This window comes from Heterodontus francisci, chromosome 32, assembly GCF_036365525.1.
Source record: "Heterodontus francisci isolate sHetFra1 chromosome 32, sHetFra1.hap1, whole genome shotgun sequence".
Classification (NCBI taxonomy): domain Eukaryota; kingdom Metazoa; phylum Chordata; class Chondrichthyes; order Heterodontiformes; family Heterodontidae; genus Heterodontus; species Heterodontus francisci.
This window is the reverse complement of record NC_090402.1, coordinates 20521884-20544799: the sequence shown is the minus strand read 5'-3', so window position 1 is coordinate 20544799 and position 22916 is coordinate 20521884. Positions and strand designations below refer to the sequence as shown.

At 40.8% G+C, this 22916-nt stretch overlaps 1 protein-coding gene across 7 annotated transcripts in view; it reads left to right on the top strand.

Moving 5' to 3' along the window:
* The window catches only part of ralgps1 (Ral GEF with PH domain and SH3 binding motif 1), a 650997-nt gene that overhangs the window by 37150 nt on the left and 590931 nt on the right, over window positions 1-22916 (top strand). Inside the window, exon 2 of one of the 7 annotated variants that reach the window (XM_068012420.1) lies at window positions 21226-21272. The exons of the other annotated variants lie outside the window; for them this stretch is intronic. The gene's annotated coding sequence lies outside the window, so the exon portion shown is untranslated. The remainder of the gene's footprint in view (window positions 1-21225; window positions 21273-22916) is intronic. 7 annotated transcript variants of the gene reach the window in all.

Below are 22916 nucleotides of genomic sequence, written 5' to 3'. Positions count from 1 at the left end.
GCAACATTTCAAAATATGGCCAAAACCAGAGGCTCTATTTTAAGTGTTTGAAAGAAGACTGAATCAGCTTCAGTGAGGCTTTTTTTACTTGCCTTGTGCTTGTGATTTGAGTGCTGTTGCCAAAAAGTTTAAAGTCTTGAATCTCAAGTTTTGCTCTACAAATGATTCCTATTCCTCATGTGGACTGTTGTAATAAGTGAAGAAAAGGACTGAATGGATTGTATGGAAAATATGATTACAGTTGAACATATTGCCTTGTCGATGGAGGGGTCAATTGAAAGCACAAATGTCGATGTTCAGGATTTTTAGCCATTAGCCACTTTGACTTTGCTGAACAAGCCATTGCTTGTTAGTTTCTTTTGTAAAACCAGCTTATTAAAGTTAAAGTTTAACTTGATATTTTACAGGGGCATTGCGGGGTTTAATATTTCTCTTTGTTTCTGGCCTCTCCTGAAGGAGTAGGCTTTTGATACTTTGGCTAAAAGGCCATTTTTCACACTGGAGCATCCACACTGTGCCAGCGAGCGATTCCACTGTGAAGGATATTGGCTTAGTTCATATACTCACCCAGTGTCCACATGTGTTAAATATTATACAGCCATGCTGCCTTCACAAAGGGGAGAAAGATAATTCACAAAAAAACAAATGATGAGTTACATATTTACAGTACAGTGTTTTCAAAAATGCTGCATAGATTTCAATAGTATACATGCTGCAGTCATAGTTTTAGTATTTTATAGTTCCCTAGTGCAGGCTAGTCAATAGTGGAGTGAGTAATGTGTTAAGCAGCTAATTAAAGACCTATGCTTGGTGATATTGCTGCCAAGTTGCTATGCAAGCAATGCCAGTAGATTGTCTCACTGGCCTCCCATAAGAAGCACTGGAATACCTTCCCAAGAAGAAAGCATTGCACCCTAATGACCAAAGATGGAACCAGTGCCAAGATTGTGAGGACTTCGTGAAATGAATGCTGTGGAGAGCAAAACCTGCAGCATTACCTGTTCCAGTCTATTTGGATTTGTATTGTACATTGTCATCAAGACAATACGTGTGTACTTCAGAATGGCAATTTTTCAAATTGTCCTCACACACTGTTTTCTTTTGGTTAAATTAATTAATGTCCATTTTTTAAATTAAGATTAATGGCTGTCATATTAAACCGTGAAAACTTGCCTGCTGTTTTCTACTGCTTCATGATCTGCACACCAAGCAACCCATCCCACATGACTGCACCACAGTTTGACAGCCCTGTACTGCACAGTTCCAGCTGTTTGCTGCAATTGCTGAATAAAGGTATTATATCGTCACGAGCATGGGGAAGTGTGGAATAAGAAATGGCCATTCATATCATTGAGACTGCTTCTTCCACACACCAAGCGTCACCGCCATGAACTGTCCACAACTTCTCTAATCTCTTGAAGGGCTTGAATAATCATAAAGTAAACCTCAAAGAAAATGAAACCGTGAAATGTCTCCCTTGTTCTGCGAAGTAGTTGAGCAAAATTCCCGTTAGCATTTAATTCTAACACTGGACACTCTCTCTCTCGCTTTGACCAAATGTGTTTCACAGATGAAACTTGCAACACGGGAGCGATCATTTACCAAAGAACATTTGATTTTCCGTGTCTCTGCTTGGAGCATTAAAAAAAAAGCTGTTGTTCAACTATTTATGCAGCCTGTTTGTGAAAACTTAATTGACATGTATTAGCTTAGTTTCCTTAGGGGTCAATTCCACTTGTCTTTGACTCTGGGGCATTATTTCATTATAATCGAAGATAGTTAATTTTGTACTTTGTTCTCCTATTTCTTTGTGTTCAAGGATCTGTTTCACAGCACAGTAAAGATCTGAATCAGGTGGCTCTTACCAGTCATTCTGCCTCCATCTCTTATCTATTGAAAATGCACTCAGTTCTGTGAATGTTTCCACACAACCCTATTGCCACATGTCCTGATTATGCTAGTCTCTCATCTCCGAACCCTCTCCTGCACGCTAATGTCCTTTACAAGATCGTATGTCCGTGGTGTAAAAAAAACCCCCTGCTCTTTTATTTGTCAAGAATCACAGCCAGATCCACAAGCAGTAACATAAGACTTTCATTAGCATTCATCGTTGGAAAGGACAGTTTTTAATTCTTAAAAGTGATGCTGCTTTACAGTGTTTGGTAGCGGTTTGGCAACTTTCCCAAAGAGTGAAAACTGCCCATTTCTTCTCTCTTCAAGAACGCTCTTCAAAATAACTGAGAAACAGGTAACTTTAAATCAATATCTTGCTTCTGAATGCAAATATTCAATTTGTAGGAAAATGTTGCTGCTTATGCCTGTCAATCAAAATGTGGAATGTTGATTGGTGAAAGTAAGTTTATTTGCTTGTTCAGAAAACAAACCTTCAGTCTAAGTAAAATGTTTGTATTGTATGATGCTAGGAGAACCCTGTAAGTCAATAACACGGACACTCATTCACACACAGGCCATTATACACATCCATTTACATTGGGTTTTTTCCCCCCCTTCCTACTTCTTATGCCAGTTTTCTTTTCCTGTCCTGCTAAAGACATTAACTCCATGCTGCCCTACATTTGCACAGATGCAGAGTGACCTCCATCTTTACGCATAGAAATGGGCCATTCTTCATATCTGAGACTAGACATTTGAGTGTTGGCAAGCGGTGCCATTGTAGTTGACTCCAGTTCTTGCCTCAGCCAACATTCATCACATGCCAAGCGGCGATCAGCAGTGGGAACTCTTGCCAATTCATTTCACTGTTCAGCCCATGGCCACAAAGGCCAATTGCAACTCCTACTGCTGTCCTGGCTGCAATTTGCTAGTTCAGGGCAGAAGGAGGATCAAATGTTGTCTCTGCTGCTTGCCAGCCAAGCCATATAATATAGAATTACCTGGTAGCAAAAGTAAAACTGAAACTCAATTGCATAATTCTCAAGAGAAGGGACTTTCCTTGGGCTTTTTGTATGGGAGCTCCCTTGTATAAATATAGCTTGTTTTTTCAGGGCAAGTAGTTTGATGCAGTATGACATCTCAGGAATTTCCATACCTGGTGTGTGTGGTTCAATTTGACACAGGTACTGAAACGCTAATCTGAGTGGATCTAAGCTGTAACAAACCACGTGCCTTGTATAATAAAAACAAGAAATGCTGGAAGCACTCAGCAGGTCTGGCAGCATCTGTGGAAAGAGAAGCAGAATTAACGTTTCAGGTCCGTGACTGACCCAAAACATTACCTCTGCTTCTCTTTCCGCAGATGCTGCCAGACCTGCTGCGTGGTTCCAGTATTTCTTGTTTTTATTTCAGATTTCCAGCATCTGCATTATTTTGCTTTTATTCACGTGCCTTATATGCTGTTCCTCCAAGGTAGACGAAATACCTGGAAATTGAACGGGGCAAGATTTACTAGATGCACTAAGTGTAATAACATTTCTGTGTATTTATAATCACTATACCTAATGTACTGAGGAAATTCCCCCTCTAGCGCCCACCCCCTCCCCCCTCAGTAGGCTGATCAAGTTTCTTTTTACAGACATAAGAATCTGGGCCATGAACAAGAATCTGGATTGTGATGGTATTTTACATAATGCACAGATTAGACCTTGGATTATTATGTTCATTAGTACCCTCTATTGGAAAATAGGTCACTACAGATAATTAGCTAAATGCACAACTGGACGAAACTAGTTTTCAGGCACAGTGTTGAATTCTTGTCTTTTGTGAAGCTCTTCAATAAAGAGGTTGCTGGAAGCAAAGAACCTGTTGAGTATGCTGCGAAGAGGAATCATAATTACATAAACATTTCTATGGATAGCTGACAGATATTTCCATGAATTAATATTGGGCTATATCCAGCTTCCATTTGATCCAATTAAATTTTCTTATTGCAATATTAAATGAATTAGGAGTAGCATGATGGTGTTGTGCACTTGTACTATGATAGGATATGCAAATTTACTCTGAAGATATCAGTCTTGAGAACAAACACCTAAAGAAATAAAGATTTGTATTTACATAGCACCTTTCATGACCTCTGGATGCTCGAAGGAGCTTTACAATCAGTGAAGTACTTTTGAAGTTTTGAAGTGTAGTCACTGCTGTAATGTAGGAAACACAGCAGCCAATTTGTGCACAGCAAGCTCCCACAAACAGCAATGAAATAAATGACAGATCATCTGTTTTAGGTGTTGGATGAGGGATAAATGTTGACTAGGACAAAGGGTGGACTCGCCTGCTCGTCGAGTAGTACTGCAGGATCTTTTATGCCCCATCTGAGAGGGGTCTGCATTTAGAATCCCATGCAAAAGACTGATAAAAGGCAAGAACTGCCACAGGGAGGAAAACTTAAGGCAGTCATTTTGGGCACTGTCATGCACTCTTGATTTGCTGAGAACAAATGAAAGTGGCCTGGGCACAAGTTACCCATACTGTCAGTCACAAGGGAGATCAGAAGGACTTTGGCTTGGCCAGGGGTGGTGAGGAGGAATTTTGTACCAGAGAGATAAGTTTAGTGGCAGTGAAGAGGTATTGAGCAGATTGAACCCATTAAGCATGCTTGTGCAAGGAATGAAACTTTCGGTAATTTTTTTTTGAGTTCCTGTGGGAGACATTAAAAACATTGATTAAGTTCCTGCTCTGAGTGTTTTGGAAGAATCCGCTCACAGTCTGTTTTCTCGTCATCAATCTAATGGGAGGATGCAGATTTAAGTTAAGTAGCTGGAAGAGTGTGATTAAGTGTGTGGGAAAGGGAAATGTAATAGTTCTCCTGGAGCTAAGAATATTCTGTCAACCAAGCAATTGTATTAAATCAGCAGTGATTTCAGATGAAATGTGGATCTCTGCAATTGTGTACATTTTAAGGGATGGAATTTGCATACTTATCAATCCAAACCTGATGGGGCTTGTATTGTGCACTGTGCCTTTCTATGAAAGAAAGGAAAGCAAAATACGGCGGATGCTGGAAATCTGAAATAAAAACAAGAAATGCTGGAACCACTCAGCAGGTCTGGCAGCATCTGTGGAAAGAGAAGCAGAGTTAACGTTTCGGGTCAGTGACCCTTCTTCGGAACGAGCAAATATTAGAAATGTCAAAGGTTATAAGCAAGTGAGCCGGGGGTGGGGCAAGAGATAACAAAGGAGAAGGTGTAGATTGGACAAGGCCACATAACTGACCAAGAGGTCATGGAGCAAAGGCAAACAATGGTATGTTGAAAGACAAAGCATTAGTACAGATAGGGTATTAACGAACTGAGGATTGAATAGCAGCAAGTACAAACATGAAAAAAAACAGTGGGTAAGCAAACTGAACAACCGACAATGAAATGAAATTAACAAAAGAAAAAAAATTGTAAAAAATGTAGAAAAGAAAAAATAACTAAATAAAAGTAAAATGGGGGGCCTGTCATGCTCTGAAATTATTGAACTCAATGTTCAGTCCGGCAGGCTGTAGTGTGCCTAATCGTCCCATGGCACCTTCCCCTGCAATCGCAGGAGGTGTACACCTGCCCATTTACCTCCTCTCTCCTCACTATCCCAGGCCCCAAACACTCCTTGCAGGTGAAGCAGCGATTTACTTGTACTTCTTTCAATGTAGTATACTATATTCGCTGCTCACAATGTGGTCTCCCCTACATTGGGGAGACCAAACGCAGACTGGGTGACCGCTTTGCGGAACACCTCCGCTCAGTCCGCAAGCAGGACCCTGAGCTTCCGGTTGCTTGCCATTTCAACACTCTCCCCTGCTCACATCTCTATCCTGGGCTTGCTGCAGTGTTCCAGTGAACATCAACGCAAGCTCGAGGAACAGCATCTCATTTTCCGATTAGGCACATTACAGCCTGCCGGACTGAACATTGAGTTCAATAATTTCAGAGCATGACGGGCCCTCAACTTTACTTTTTGGTTATTTTTTCTTTTCTTCATTTTTTACAATTTTTTTTCTTTTGTTAATTTCATTTCATTGTAGGTTGTTCAGTTTGCTTACCCACTTTTTTTTCATGTTTGTACTTGCTGCTATTCAATCTTCAGTTCGTTAACACCCTATCTGTACTAATGCTTTGTCTTTCAACACACCATTAACATATTGTTTGACTTTGCTCCATGACCATCTGGTCAGCTATTCTGTGGCCTTGTCCAATCTACACCTTCTCCTTTGTTATCTCTTGCCCCACCCCCGGCTCACTTGCTTATAACCTTTGACATTTCTAATATTTGCTAGTTCCGAAGAAGGGTCACTGACCCGAAACGTTAACTCTGCTTCTCTTTCCACAGATGCTGCCAGACCTGCTGAGTGAATCCAGCATTTCTTGCTTTTATTTATGAAAGAAAGGACTTGCATTCATTTTCTAAAATTTATTCTCAGGAAGGTTGGCATTTATTGATTCTCCTTAGTTGCCCATTAGGTGATAGTAAGCCGCCGCCTTAAATTGCTGCAATTTTTCTGGCAAAGATACTCGTGCAAAGCTGTTGGGTAGGGAGTCGCAGGATTTTGATGCAGTGACAATGAAGCAGTATGTCCAAGCCAGGATGGTGTGTGCATGTGCAGCACTTGTCTTTCCAGATGGTGGAGGGTCTTTTTTATTTGTTCATGGGATGTGAATGTCGCTGGCAAGGCCAGCATTTATTGCCCATCCCTAATTGCCCTTGAGCAAGTGTTGGTGAGCCTCGCCTTCTTGAAGCGCTGTGTGGTGAAGGTACACCCACAGTGCTGTTAGGGAGGGAGTTCCAAGACTTTGACTCAGTAATTCTGCAGTGCTACTAAAGAACCCCTGATTGCATGTTTAAAATTGTGGGGTGGAACCTGAACCACACAACCTTCTAACTCTGGTGAGGCGCTACCACAAAGCAAAGCTGGCAGTTGTGGGAACAACTTGGGGGATAGGTAAACTGGCCATTGTAAATTGCCCCTAGTGTAGGTAGGGAATATGGGATTACTGTAGGGTTAGTATAAATGGGTGGTTGTTGGTCAGCACAGACTCGGTGGGCCGAAGGGCCTGTTTCAGTGCTGTATCTCTAAATAAAAATAAACTGCCCAAATGGCACATGGTTTCCCATTTTAGCTGTTCTGTTTAGAATTTTCAACCTGTTCCAGTGCTGGAATGCTCAGTTAACTCTGTAAGGACAGAAAGTGGTTTGTAGTCGGTCTCTTACTTGGATGCTCTTGCGGATAACTAAATTTATCCTCTGAGCTTCTTTGTCAAAATGTAAATCATGGGACCCTGGAGAAAGGCTGGAATTCACAAAAAGGCAAGCTAAATAGAAAAAAATGGTTTAAAATTCATGAGACAAGGGGCCCATTTTGCTGATAATTCACTGTTCGTTTTTATCAGGTAAACATTTGCTCATTAAAAATTATAGTAAAGCAATGCAGTTAATGGAAATTTTAGTTAAGTCATATACTTTGTTTAGTGCTAAAGTCACTTAAAATGGTCAGGCCTTTGCGAAAATAAAATGCATTAAAAAATTTGACCCAACTTTGGCAACAGTTAGAAGACTCTTGGGAGCCAGGACTAAGGTGAGGAGCATTCTCTGAAGAAAATTGGCAAGATATTAGGACTCCGCAAGCTTTTATAAACCATCTTTTATTTTTTAAAATATTTTATCTTCTGTACAACTTTGGCAGATCTCACACTGTCTCCTCACATCTGTTAACATTTACTGGCAATGTCTAGTTTGGAGTGATATTTCACTCTGTTCCAGTTCCTACAACCAGGACACCCTGTGTATGTGTCATTGACTCTGAACCACTGTACCTCAACTTTGCAGGTGAAGTATATTAAATTGGATGGCAATTAAAACTGGTTCACTTTTCAGAAAATTCCCATGTCCAGTAAAGTTAACAGAAGGATTGGCTTTTATATAGCACTTTTATCATGTGTCAAAAATCTCTCTAGGTATTGAACATCCAATGAATTACACTTAAATGTAATGCTTGTTATGTCAGTAGCTACATTGTACTCGGCAAGGTCCCTAAAATGATCTGTTAATCTGATTCTGTGGGTCTTGGTTGAGGAAGGAATGTTGGCGAGTGTTAATCTGTTAATTGTGTATCAATGGTTTGATGATATGCAGGTGAAGGGTGTTAATTGGGATCTTAGTTGTGCATTGAAAGCAGACACTCACTTAGACTGGTGGAGGGTTTTGAGTGAGGAGTTACATGTTTGGAATTGTTTTACTCTGCACATCTCTCATCTCATGAAAAAAAGACAGGGGCGCAAGGGGAGAGCCAACTGTGTAACAGCCCGAACAACCAATCTTATCTGTAGCACCTGTGGAAGAGTCTGTCACTCTAGAATTGGCCTTTAGCCACTCCAGAAGAAGGAATTTTCCTCCATGCAAGATCAGGTGGCAGGTTGTTCAGTCTTAAGAGTGAAGACCAAAGTACGGAAAGTCCTCATCAGGGAACTTCTCTTTGCTGATGATGCTGCATTAACACAGTGGCGCAGTGGTTAGCACCGCAGCCTCACAGCTCCAGCGACCCGGGTTCAATTCTGGGTACTGCCTGTGTGGAGTTTGCAAGTTCTCCCTGTGTTTGCGTGGGTTTCCTCCGGGTGCTCCGGTTTCCTCCCACAGCCAAAAGACTTGCAGGTTGATAGGTAAATTGGCCATTATAAATTGTCACTAGTATAGGTAGGTGGTAGGGAAATATAGGGACAGATGAGGCTGTGATAGGAATATGGGATTAGTGTAGGATTAGTATAAATGGGTGGTTAATGGTCGGCACAGACTTGGTGGGCCGAAGGGCCTGTTTCAGTGCTGTATCTCTAAAAAAAATCTTTAAAAAAAAAAAAAAAATCTCACACTGAAGAGTGCCTGCAGAGTCTCATCGACAGGATTGCGTCTGCCTGCAACGAATTTGGCCTAACCATCAGACTCAAGAAAACAAACATCATAGGACAGGACATCAGAAATGCTCCATCCATCAATATTGGCGACCACGCTCTGGAAGTGGTTCAAGAGTTCACCTACCTAGGCTCAACTATCACCAGTAACCTGTCTCTCGATGCAGAAATCAACAAGCGCATGGGAAAGGCTTCCACTGCTATGTCCAGACTGGCCAAGAGAGTGTGGGAAAATGGCGCACTGACACTGAACACAAAAGTCCGAGTGTATCAAGCCTGTGTCCTCAGTAGCTTGCTGTATGGCAGCGAGGCCTGGACAACGTATGCCAGCCAAGAGCAATGTCTTAATTCATTCCATCTTCGCTGCCTCCGGAGAATCCTTGGCATCAGGTGGCAGGACTGTATCTCCAACGCAGAAATCCTCAAGGCGGCCAACATCCCCAGCATATACACCCTACTGAGCCAATGGCGCTTGAGATGGCTTGGCCATGTGAGCCGCATGGAAGATGGCAGGATCCCCAAGGACACATTGTACAGCGAGCTCATCACTGGTATCAGACCCACTGGCCGTCCATGTCTCCGCTTTAAAGATGTCTGCAAACACAACATGAAGTCCTGTGACATTGATCACAAGTCGTGGGAGTCAGTTGCCAGCGATCGCTAGAGCTGGCGGGCAGCCATAAAGGCGGGGCTAAAGTGTGGCGAGTCAGAGAGACTTTGCAGTTGGCAGGAAAATGACACCCAGTTGGCTCTCCCCTGGCGCTAACAGCCCCAACAACCAATCTTATCTGTAGCACCTGTGGAAGAGTCTGTCACTCTAGAATTGGCCTTTATAGCCACTCCAGGCGCTGCTTCACAAACCACTGACCACCTCCCAGGTGCTTACCCATTGTCTCCCGAGACAAGGAGGCCAACGAGAGAGACTCTACACAATAAATGTGAAACTGAGGAAATATAGGCTCCAGCATTGTCCTTCAATAACAAGATTTTTGGAGTTTAACCGCAAGGGCACCAGCAGAATTCTTCTAACAGAGTCTTTACCATCCATTCGATCAGACAGGTGGGTTTAATGCCTCATCCCAAGGATGGATCTCTGTTCAGTATTGACAAGGTGTGTCAGTCTGGAACATGTGCTGAAGTCCTGAAGTTGATCTTGAAAATCTAACCTCCTGACTTGTTGGTGAGATGGCGACCAGCTGGGTTACCCTTATTTATTACAGGTACATTTGCCATTATAAATGTGTGTTCTAATTTTCCTTATCAATAGGTGTGCTATGGTGAAGTAGTAGCCCAGTGTGTTAATATTAAAACTGGCAGGAATAAGAATACGAAGTATGGAATGAGAGAAACAGAATTGGGCTCAACAAGCTTGTTCCTACTGACATAACATGAACAATTTGCACTATTCTCAATTCTCCCTAATTTGTTTCATGTTTGGCAGGAACAATGAAAAAATATTAAATTATTGCATTGACTGACTATTCTTCAAAATCTTTTTTCCTGATGGTCAAAGGAGATTGAGCGAGTCCATCCATGAATACTGAAAAAAGACGAGTTGGCTAACTTTTGAAACTAGTAGGAATGACTAGATAGTATAAAGCATTATTGAAGGCAAGCAGCTGTATGCCAACAAGATTGGAACTCTGTTCAAAAACAAAAATATATTTGTTGCACTTTTTTCCAGGAGATTGTACATAATGAATTTTTTTTTTTTAGAGACTGAAAATTATTGGTCATAATGTTTTGCCATGCAAGATTCCCAGAGTTGCAGACTTCCAGTTTTATACAGAAATCGCCCATCAGCATAGATTAGGTTGTGGAAAGTTTTGAAAAATTGGCACCTAATGCCACCTTGGTTGTGTATCATCTCATTGCTGCAGTTCAAACATTTAATAATGAAGTTACCTGTTGCCCCTGCTGATGCACCCGCATACTGTGATGATGGATTTATTATATTTTTGTTCCACTGTTCTGTATTGAGTGTTGACTTTGAGAAGTTCCCTTGCTTTGGTAAAACACTTGCAAATGATTTGGTTTGTTTGCTGGGGTGAGAGCTGTTTGTGGCATTTGGTGAAAATATTTTGTTTTCTGTTTGAGCTGTGTATGCACATGTGGTTCCCAGAACATTGTACTGCTCGAAGACTGTTTGATGCTCTGTAACCAAAACACTCTGAAGATAGAGTCGAATCTTGAAATCCTGAAGTCACAACTGAAATTGCTGGAAATCCTTAGCCGGTCAGGCAGCAGGATAGGTTTCATGTTTTCGGTCCATGACCCTTCGGCAATGAGTCACACACATTTGTTTGATCTGTGCTAGTTACTTAAATGTTCCATGTTACAGAAACTACTTTTTCAAAAAACACTGCAGTTTCTAGAGACCTGAAAACAAACACAAAATGCTGGACGTATTCAGCAAGTCAGGTCACATCTGTCAAGGAAGAAAAATAATATTTGAAGCATAGCTCATCAGAATCCTAAATGCATTATAGATAAGCAGCTTGTATGAAGGAATGGGGAGAAAGATGAAAACATCAGAAAAGGGAAAAGTGAAGTTGTTAGGCAGAGAACTGATAAAATTGACAATAGCATGAGACAGAGCAGAGCTGAACATGATTAATTGGTTGGCGTTTCTTTTTGGAGGTACATCACTGTTTCCAGAAGATTGTTTATTTGCTAAAATTATTGAACAGGGAAATTGTCACCCAATGTGTTACAAGTGCAGATTTAACGTTAAAAGCGAACAAAGTTGAAAATAACAGAAGTTCGTGCAAACATTTGGTATTGCATGCTTAATTAGTGAGATGATTTGTTTTCTGCATTAGTATAGGTGATTCAGGTGCTGTTTTGCTGATATTGGATCCAAATGATTTTGCAATAAATTTGTAACTCCATCAAAATACATATATTAGAGTCTTAGTGTTGAGTGACAAGTGCAGGTAACACCTAGGTAAATCTGACAAGTTATCCACCTTCTATCACAAACCCTGCACTTCATTTCTCCATTTATATTCGCACAGATGAGTTATTCAGATTTTGGTCAAAATCTCCTTTGTTTCCTTTTGTGATTTTGTTACTGATGATGAATAACCATAAATGCTACCAAAAATACAATTCACCATTATTGCAAGAAGTTTTTTTTTAAAAAGTGTGTGGTGAAAATAGTCCCCCTTTTTTTGAAAAAAAAAAGCAAGATATTAACGATTGTGTTGTAACCATCGTAGACTCTCCTGCTCGGAATTGATGTGGAGAAAGCCATTTTCATTCTGCATTGAGCTAATGAGGATTGCTGTGTTTTTGGAATGATCCCATAATTGTAGCCAGTTTATTATGTTAGTCTTAAATAAGTTCAGTTGAGTTTTTTTAAAGTCTATAAAGTGTGTGATGGGAACTGTCTCTGAATATCATGAGCCATTTAAAAATCTAGAACTGGTCCAGTGGATTTTTTTTAAATGAAGAAAAATATTAGTTTTATATTGTTAGACGCATTTCATTTTAAAATGGAAGATTTAAAGAATTACAAGACTTCTCTTTGATGGTCCTGTCATGTGCTTTGACTGCTCTTTGATTTTTTTTTCCTGTTCCTTTCATAAGCGAGGGCTGACTGGACAGAAATACATTAATACTTGATAAACCTTTTGATCAATATGTCTACAACTTTGGCGTTCTTTTTCTTTGCATTTATTAGTGTGAAAATCCATTGGATTTGAAGAAGGTGTTTATATTGCTGCAGTGTTTTGAAAATCAAACTGTTCAAAGATTTTGATTAATGTCTATTTATTCTTAGGGTGATTTCTGTTTTTTAAAAATTTACTTGATGAGAGCTAACTATATTAGCAGCATAAATCTCTTTTAAGGTCTCTTGGTCCAGTGTAATAGGACTGAATTAACATAGAGTTAAAAGTAACATCTGAGATTCCTTGAGTTAATGACTTTTATCTACTGATATACAATTTCTTCCTGCAAGTGGGCTCAGTAACGCTTCCAGCCCAGTTCCCCAGTGATGCTTTTCTCCCTCACTGCCTGAATAAACTTTTTAAAAAAGTTTAATTGTAGTGGGAAAGAATCTTCTGATTTATTCTATTGCACTGCAGTTCTTGCCATTAATAAAAGGAATTGATGAGTAAGGAGGTCGTTGGCATTAAAGTTGCAGCATCAACAGCTGTAGCATTCAGTTAGCAGGGCTTGAATTACGTCCCTTAACAGCCTGCATAATAAATTCTTAATCTTTGTAGCATAGGAAGAGTGCTGGGTACTTTCCAATTGGGAAAGGGAAGAAAACTGAAGGTGAGTTTTTCTCTCCCTTTCCCTGCTAATCTTTCATCTTGCGGCACCTGGACTTGCAGCAGGCTTGAAAGGGCCTGGGAGACTACTGGAATGATGCATAATATGGGGCATTCTAATCCATTAGAGATAATGGGAACAAGACAGTGAATTGAGCAGATGTTTCATTCTCCAGTGGAATTTCCAATTGGCCAAACAGATCAATTAAAGTTCCAATGCAGTACCACGAGTGAAGGGTGGGAGAGAGTTTCTTACAAACTCTGAAATAAAGACAAAAAGTGCTGGAAATACTCAGCAGGTCTGGCAGCATCTGTGGAGAGAGAAACAGAGTTAACATTTCAGGTCAGTGACCCTTCATCAAAACTGAAATTTCTGGTTGGTGGATAAGCTTTAACATTTCTGGAGCAACATTAATTATTTCAGTTTTGGATCTCTGAAATGCTTTGGCATGTTACTGTTCATAAAACCCATTTATTTTGCTATCTCTCATCTCTTTGTATATCTATATTACCTTTTGTCTCTGTACCGGTTTTTTTTATCTGTTGTCGTTCTTTGCTTCATCTCCGGTTAGTCTGTGTAAGACTGAAGTTCGCTGACTACCTTATAAATTCTAGTGTATTAAGTTTCCCATACACAGTAAATGCATAATAAGCAGTTCCAGTATAAGTGTAGTTGGATAACAGGAGTTGGGTAGCAATCTAGGAGAGAGCTGTTAACATGTTGCACAATATAAATATAGTTTATACAAAAGTCTGCTGTATTTTGATCCTGATGGAAGCTAGAACTGAGGACTGTGTTTGGCATTTATCAAATAGTTCCTTTTGCAGTCAAGTTGTCTATTCTTCAAGAAATGATAGATGCCAACTTTTCAGGCAAACTATCCCCCTTCTAGGTTACAAGCCTTGATACTGTCGATTGCATCGTTGTCGAGATTTAACTGAAGTCCATTCTCAACCATTAGCCGCCTCTATCTCTATTTTCTACTTGTTTTCTCTCTCATTGCATCCTTCTTTCAATTTTCCTTCCATTTATTCCCATTTGCCTTTATTCTTGTTTAGGTTTTTCCTGAGTTTAAGATAAATCTTTTGGGATCATTTAACAATACAACTCAAGTCTCTACATGACTGTCCTTTTATTTCTTTGAACTGGACTAGGCAGCAAAAGCATTTCTGCCTCCTGGGATCAATGTAATCTCTGATTCCGTTTGATCTTCCAGTACTCCTAGAAATAGTGAATAAAATAATATATTTGGCAACTGATTATTGTCCATCACCAAAGATATTTTGAGCACTGTAACTTTAAATTAAGCCTATGTATATGATACACCAGAAGATTATAGTTTTGTCGCTACTAAGACCCTAAAACAGCAGCATTAATCAATCTTTGGCATCGATAGTTGTGCCAATGTACAATTGTGCCAAGTTTAAGTACAGTATATGCCTGCAATTCTGCCAGTGTTGCCATTGGAAACGGGGATAAGATGAACAGGTTGACTGACTCCCTAGTGCGGCCATCCCACTCTTAATGAAACACAGGAGAAGGCTACTTTCTCCATAACTAATGAGCTGCTGACAAAATCCCACTTTCAGAAATTGCATGTTTCTAAACCTCAGGTTCCCATAATTTCATTATTGTGTTGTTGGAGAAAAAGAGCGCTCACTCGATTTTTGTTCAAAAGAATTTCAGGCCCCATTTCATGTGGTGCAATGAAAAATGTGGTAAGGTTAGGATTTCTTCTTGAAATTATAAATTGCCATAGGATGTTAAGAGGACATTCGGTCCATCAAATTTGCACCAGTGTTTTTGCCCCACATGTGCCATTTGGGCCAATCCCATTCTCCTTGCTGTCTGTTTCCTGCAATGAACTGCTTCAACAACAGTTTGTGGCAGAGGATTCCATATTCTCACCGTCTGCTATGTAAATCTCACCATTTATTTTTTTCCTTACATTTTAGTGCCCTTGTTTACTGTCTGAGCTGTGAAAGCAATCTATCAAATAATAACTTTTTGATCATTTTAGAGACTTTAATTAGGTCGCCTTCATCTCGTCCCTTTTAATGAAAGGAGCTGTAATTTCTCCAGCCTCCATGACTCAAACTGTTCACATCCTGGTGAATTTACACTACACCTTTTTCATTGCTCTCCAGTTGACCTGGTTGGAGGGAAAGAGGATGAATGGGCACAGGCAGTGGTTTCCACATTTTCCTGTGGGGTGGACCCCCGCAAATAGTAAAATACCACAGGGACCCTGCCTGTCACTGCAGAAAAAAATCTTTAAACATCAACAGGAATAATGTGTTATGTCAATGAACACACAAAAAATAGGGAACTCTTGAGAAACTGTATCTGGCATGCCTATCACCAGGCACAGAAATCTGATGGCCTCACCAACTAGTATCCCTACTACTGCATGGGTGCCCAGTAGTGGGTATCAGTCTGACAAGGCTGGGGACTATGGGCCTCCTTTACTTATCTCTTTGCTTTCAGCCTGTCATCTGGCCAGATTGATTGTATGGCTGGCAGATGGGAATGAAAATTTAGTGATAGGCGGGCATAGCCAAGGACCCATGGGGATGGATCCTGGCTTTGTGGAAGGGATTTGCAGGGGATTGGGGATCAGAAGAGGCTAAGGATGCGGAGGCCCAAGGATGCCTTGAGGGGCCTGGGGGGAACGCTTCCCATCTTCCTAGGAGTTCTGCAAGGGTCCTCACACCTTGGATTTACTGCCAGACAGCCGAAAGCGTGGGATTCCCCCTAACATTCAGTTAATTTTACATCGGGCCACGGATTTTGAATGTTAACTAGGACCCTGCCTGCATTTTGCAGGAGCCTTGTCAACGGCCTGATTTGAAGCAGTAAAAATTTAAACAGTTGGGTAGTTGGTGGGTTGGAGTCAGGAGGTAAAATTGTTAAATTTTTAGCACCTTCCACACACCATTCCCGCTAGGTTGTCATTATAATCGGGGCCATTGAATCTAGTTGCTTTAAACGAATTATCTATCAGGTCCAAGAGAAGTTGATTGTCCCTCCAAATAAAGCTCAAGTGCATAAATATGTCCATATTACCAGTTAATTAAAATTGAACACCGAAATGTGTCATGAAGCTTAGTGTTTGATATGGTTGTACAGTATGTAAATAACAGTGAAATAATATCCGCTTTGTATTGTATCAATTGTTGGCTTTATTAACATCACAATGCCATGACTGGGTACCTGGCTCATTCCATAGAAGTTATAGCCAACAGAGCCATTATTGATCAGTTTAGTTGGAATTGGTAACTCCTGATGTTCTTTGCATGAAATACTGTTTATTTTGAAAAGTACTTTTCTGAAAATTTTATATGCTGTTATGGCCAAGGTGAGGAGGGTGTCACAGTTGCCCCTCTTGCCCTTCCTCTTATTTGACCACAACAGGGTTTATTCCTTTTTAAACAGTGGTTGTGCATACCACCTCAGTGAGTGTTTTACCTTTTTACCTTTAATGTGATCGTGAAAGAACCAAGGGACAGGTTTTCTTAAGTTTAAACAAGAAAGAGGTGAGTATTACATTCCACAAGCTAAACCAGATCTAAAATTTAAAAAAAAAGCTATACATTTCACATGAGGATCACACACACAAGTAGATTACAAAGTGGAAAGTAGGTTTTTTGGTTGGATTAAAGTCCAGAATAAATAAAAGTTAAATATACATTCTGAGGTTGGATGATTCGGTGGTCTTCCGGCTGGAGTTGTATTCTTGAAGTCCTTGGCTGGTCGAAGTGCACTTTGTGGTTGGTCCGCTTTGCTCAGGGTTTTCCTGGAGGCAGACTTGTAGTTGGCTCTCTTCCCCTGGTCTCTGGCTGTAGCAGTCTGTAGGCTTGGAGGGTCCACAGTTGCAGATGTTTTTCAAACTTGATGTTTTCTAGAGAGAGAAAGAAAGGGAGGCACACAGCCTTCTCTGCTGCTGCACACTCTTTGGGCGTGTAACAAAACTTCCAGTTTTTCACAGCCTTGGGAGATGGTCACATGGTTCTCTCAATCCTTTTGTTTTTAATGAGGTCCAGAGTCTAAAATCCAAAGCCCCTTCAGGTGGTATTGTCAGTGTTTATCCTCTGGAGGGATGCCTTGAGATAGCTTTGAATGTCCGGCTAACGAGGGTGATCTGGATAATCTAATCAGTTAGCCGAAGCATTGTCCTGGCTGGGCATCTTGTTAGATTTGTGTCTCCATTTCAATCTCCTAGTATTTCAGATGCAAATTGTGATGGCCATCTTGGTTGTCAGTTTTAAAAAAAAGTTAACTCTCTAGGATTTTTTCCACTAAAAGTTTAATGTAAGTTTCCAACTGATGTTTCTTATTTGGCCTATCGTGTTTTCTTGACAATGTATAAATTTAAGAAAGCTGAAAGTTACCCTGAGCATTGCTCAATCTGACCTGTTTTACGATACCACATCCCCACTCTGCTCTTTCACACTGACGTTCAATTGATCTTTCGATATCAACAGATCTGCCTATGTAGGTATGATTGATGTGATGGTAATGCACATCAAAGTGTTTACATACAAAGAAATGTATGCATTACGGCAAATACTTTCATCTGTAATAGCCAGGCGGTGGAATGTTGAGCTGAAATGTTTATATTTAACTGAATTGTGGTGTGTGCGTGAGGGAAAACATTAACCCAGTCTGCCTTGGTAATAGTTCAGCTGTAATCTCTGATGTAGCCTTTCTGCCAGACTCTTCTGTTGTACACTCAAATGCATCCGGTTGCTAAATCAATGATCACTGGACTGGCTGAGGTCCATTAGTTGGTTCCAAAGTCCATACTGCCTAACATCACAATAACATGGCTGGAATCGTACTACAGGTATCATCAATATTTGTACCTTCCCTTGTTAATTGTCATCCAAACATGAGCTGTTGTTTCTTGCCTCTGAAACTCTCCCATGGAACGTTGTTGCCTTTGAACTCGTGTTTTGTGCACAGCAGTTAACAAAAGTTAACTACAGTCTGATGAACCAAGCTTATTGGAGCATGCATTAGGACATAGCAGGGGCTCTGGTCTTTTTGCCATGCCTACTTAAATCCTGCAAATGTTTGTTGTAAATCATCAAAGAACAACTTGGTGAGTGGCTGCTTTGTTTTGCAGTTGTCACTTGCTTATTATAATCCCATCAAATGTATGCTAATCCTTCCTTCCCCATTTTATAATTTACATCATGCCCACCATCCTCCATTTGTACCTGGACTATTGACTTCTCCATGCCCGGGTGATTCCACATTGGAGTTGTACATTGCAGCATTGGACGGATGCCACTGTTAAACATTTACTCCCCTGAGCTTGCAAACTAGCCAAGAGCCTGCAAGTGTTTCACTACCTTTGAAGCCAGCTGAGGTTGGGTTTCAGTCCTCTGTGGATGGGAATTTCATGCTCTGCTGCTGGATTTGCTGAGCCATCAGTAATCAAGTGAGAAGAGACTTTATCTCCTTCCTTTGTTTTGGATTCAAGCCCAGTTCCCTAAAGTTAAAGAGCACTGGCTAAAGCTGTGTCTGTTACCAGGATCCAACACACTTCAATTTCAATGGCCCGGATTTTGCAGTTGTTGTGATAGTGAACACTGATAGTGAAACTGTCATTACCACTGAAACTGACAGGAAGTCCTGGCTGGCATCCACATATGCACAGTTAAACATGAACATGCAGAAGTTGCTGTCAGTGATTCCCTGCTCCTCCACAGGGTATACTGTTGAAGTCCCTGCAGATGGAAAGTTTGAGAAATCACTTGAATTGATGTGAAATCTCCCTTTTATGCTATTAGTCGCACTGGAAAAACCCTTCAAAAAGTTTTGCCTTGTTGAATGAAGTATAACTGGGGTTTTTAGTGGCATATTAAGTTCATAATGACTGTTGAACAACCTCTGTGGCCCTGGAAAACTAATTTTATATTTGTTGAATGAATGTCAAATTTCTCCATTATGATAAAATTCCATGGGCCATATTGCAATAAAAACTATTTAAGTTTGATATTCCAGCAACTATCTTGATCCCATGCGTTAAGTCTCAACCTTTATTTCACTGTTTGTAGAACTGATTAAAATGTGAAGGTTAATCAGTGCACCTTTGCTTCCTAGTTTCCTATCTGTCAGAATTCTTCAGTTAGATGCTTAGCCTTCTTGATGACATCACTTGTTGGATGCTGGAGATCCCCTATAGTTGGCACCAGACTCAAATTAACATTAGGAAAGGTGAAATCCTTGCCATAGGGATTGCTAGAACTTTGTGGACAGCTTCCTTCGAGGTCAGCAGCAAGAGCCATCCCTCACCACTGACTGCAAAATCCAGGCCATTATTTGCTGCTTACAAAATTGTCTTTGCAGACTATTGACACTGATGTTTCACTTATTATAAACCATTGTGCAAATAGAGTTTACTGTGCACTTGATTGAAACATATAAGATCCTGAGGGGTCTTGACAGGGTGGATGTGGAAAGGATGTCTTCCCTTGTGGGAGAATCTTGAACTAGGGGTCACTGTTTTAAAAATAAGGGGTCGCCCATTTAAAGACAGAGATGAGAACATTTTTCTGAGGGTCGTGAGTCTTTGAAATTCTCTTCCTCAAAAGGCGGTGGAAGCAGAATCCTTGAATATTTTTAAGGCAGAGGTAGATAGATTCTTCATGAGCAAGGGGGTGGAAGGTTATCAGGGGGAGGTGGAAATGTGGAGTAATCAGTTCAGCCATGAACTTATTGAATGGCAGAGCAGGCTCGAGGGCCGTGTGGCCTACTCCTCCTAATTCGCCTGTTCGTGTGTGCTCTTATATCATTTGTGATTATTCTATTTACAAACTTCCAGTTTTAAATTTTTTTTCCCAGTTGTTTTAACTCCTTTTGTAATCAATAGATCAAGATAAACAAAGCTTGATCAGTACTTAATTGTTGGCCTTCCGAGATTTATAATAGAGGTTTAAAATGCAGAGTATTGTTAGCATTATAGACCTTCAATTTCTGTCTTCGAAGTACACATGTTAATGTAGTTTTACATTCAGAATCTAGGCTGACATTTCAGTACTGAGAGTGCTGAAAGGAGATGTCATGTTTCAGATGTGATGTTAAACCAAGGCCCTGTTTGACATCTGAGGTGGGTATAAATGATCCCATGGCACTGAAGAGGAGCAGAGGGGAGTTCTCCCCAATGTCCTGGCTAATATTTATCCCTCAACCGACATCTAAAGCAAATTATTTGATCATGTCTTTCATTGCTGTTTGTGGAACCTTGCTGTGTTCATTGGCTGCTGAGTCTCCCCATATTACAACAATGACTAGACTTTGAAAATATTTTATTGGATGTAAGGAGCTTAGGGAAGTCTTGAGGTTGTGACAGACGCTATACAAATGCAAAACCTTCACTTATTAGTGAGAAATCTTTCTCATGATATAAATTGGATATACTTATTTTCAAAACTTGTTTGGTGAAACTTTTCTGTCAGCTGGCAAGGAATTTAAAATCGTTGTGTGTCAGTGTTGTCGCACTGACCTGGTAAGTGACACGATAATGCAGTTAATGTGATTGATATTCTTGCATTGTATAACAAAGTGTATTGAATGCTTTTTCTTGAAGATAATCAATTTAAGTGCTGGCCTTGTTAGCACCATAATATTGCGCGCACACCATCAAAATCATGTGTAAGTCTTCATGTTTGACGACAATGCATAACCAGACCAGGGCGAGCAGGTTGAACTCTGTCCCTGTTTTAAAGTTATGAATTCTGTCCCTATTTTCATATCATACTTGGCTTTTATTGCTTCTAGTTACATAACAACAAAGCTTGCACCAATTTAGGAGACTAGTAATTAGTTGAAACAAAGGAGTTTCTTTTCCAGCGCAGGCCAAGAGACTGTGAGATGAAAATTGGATGTGTTACAGCCATGCCTGTCCCTCTCTTTCCCTCCCCAACTACCCCCCCCCCCCCCCCCCCACTACTGTAGGAAGGTGCCATTACAGCATGACAGGTTTACAAAGATAGTTTCCATTGTGAATATTGATATACGAATGGAAACAAAAATGATCAAGTGCATCCAGATCGTGTGTTTTTTTAAAATTTAAATTGTCAATTAAACTTTTCAGGTACTATATGAGGTAATTAGCTGCGAGATGTTTCTTGGAAGAAGCTGGTGAGTGGAATACATTTTCTGGTTTTACCTGCTTGGGAATTTGAACCATGGCCAAATTTCTGCTGTTTCATGTTATCCTTTAAGTGAAACTGGGCAGAAAAATTACGTACACATGCCAAATTCACTCTCGTGTTTGGCTTTTTGACTCTCACCCAGGAGGATTTTCTGGTAATTTATATTAAGATATGATGACTAATTCAGTTCATCAGAGAAATTACACGGAAATATCTGTTAAAAATAAAAAGGTCAGCTCATCAGGTTCACCTGGCTCAGCCGGCCAGCCAAGAGAAAAAGACAGCCTATTGTCAAGCATGCAGCACCCTTCAATGTAAACTGAGGAACATCCAGAATGACTGGTGGATTGCACTTGTGGGAAAAAACTCAACTGTATGCTGATACTGGTGACATGGGTATCTATGAAGCACTAAAATCTGTCAGTGGATCAGCATATCAAACCCAAAACCCCCTGAAGAGCGCCGATAGCAATACCCTACACACTGACAAGAAGTCAGTCCTGGATCGCTGGTCAGTGCACTTTGATACTCTTCAGCACCAAGCACACAGTGCATGATCCTGCCATCAATCGCATCCAATAGCAGCCTGTCAAAGAAGAACTGGATGAGAGCCCAACTCTGGAGGAAAGTGGCCGCCAACCAGATGAAGAACAACAAAGTCCCCGGAGCCCATGGAATTCCACCCGAAGCCTTGAAGCATGGTGGCCCTGCCCTATACACCAGGTTTTGTGAGTTTTTCATGGTCTGCCGGGAACAGGGCAGGATTCCACAAGATCTTCGTGATGTTATCATCACCTTGTACAAAAACAAAGGAGGAAAATCAGACTGCTCCTACTACTGTGGGATCACCCTCCTTTCTATTGCTGGGAAGAGCCTGGCTAGAATACTTCTGAAGGCTTGTGCCTACCATTGTGCAAGAGAACCTCCCAGAGAGCCAGTGTGGTTTCAGAGCAAACAGAGGCACCACAGACATGGTATTTGCACTCAGACAATTCCAAGAAAAGTGTCAGGAGCAAAACAAAGGCCTGTACGTCACTTTTTCGTTGGCCTCACCAATGCATTCAACACTGAGCAGAGATGGACTTTGGAAAATCCTTGAAAAACTTGGATGCCCACCCAGGTTCCTGGCCATGGTGAAGCAGTTACATAAAAATCAGTACGGACAAGTCAAGCAAAACAGTGACCTCTCAAATCCCTTCCGTATCTCCAATGGCGTGAAGCAGGGATGTATGCTGGCCCCGACCCGATTCACCATCTTTTTCAGCACAATGCTGCAGCAGGTGATGCAAGACCTTTTTAAGGAGGGAGTTTATGTACGCTTCCGAACTGAGGGAGGCCTTTGAACCTCAGGCATCTTCAGGCTCACATGAAGACCCAAGAAAAATTCATCCATGAACTTCTTTTCGCCGATGTCTGTGCTCTCCTGCCCCACGGTCCGTCAGACCTGCAACGCATAATAACACATTTTTCCAAAGTGGCACGACTGTTTGGATTAAAAATCAGTTTAAAGAAAACTGAACTCCTGCGTCAACCTGCACCCCAAGAAGAATATTAACCGCCAAGCACTGTCATCGAGGGAACCGAGTTGAACACCGTGAAGCAATTTACTTATTTGGGGAGCGTCATCTCG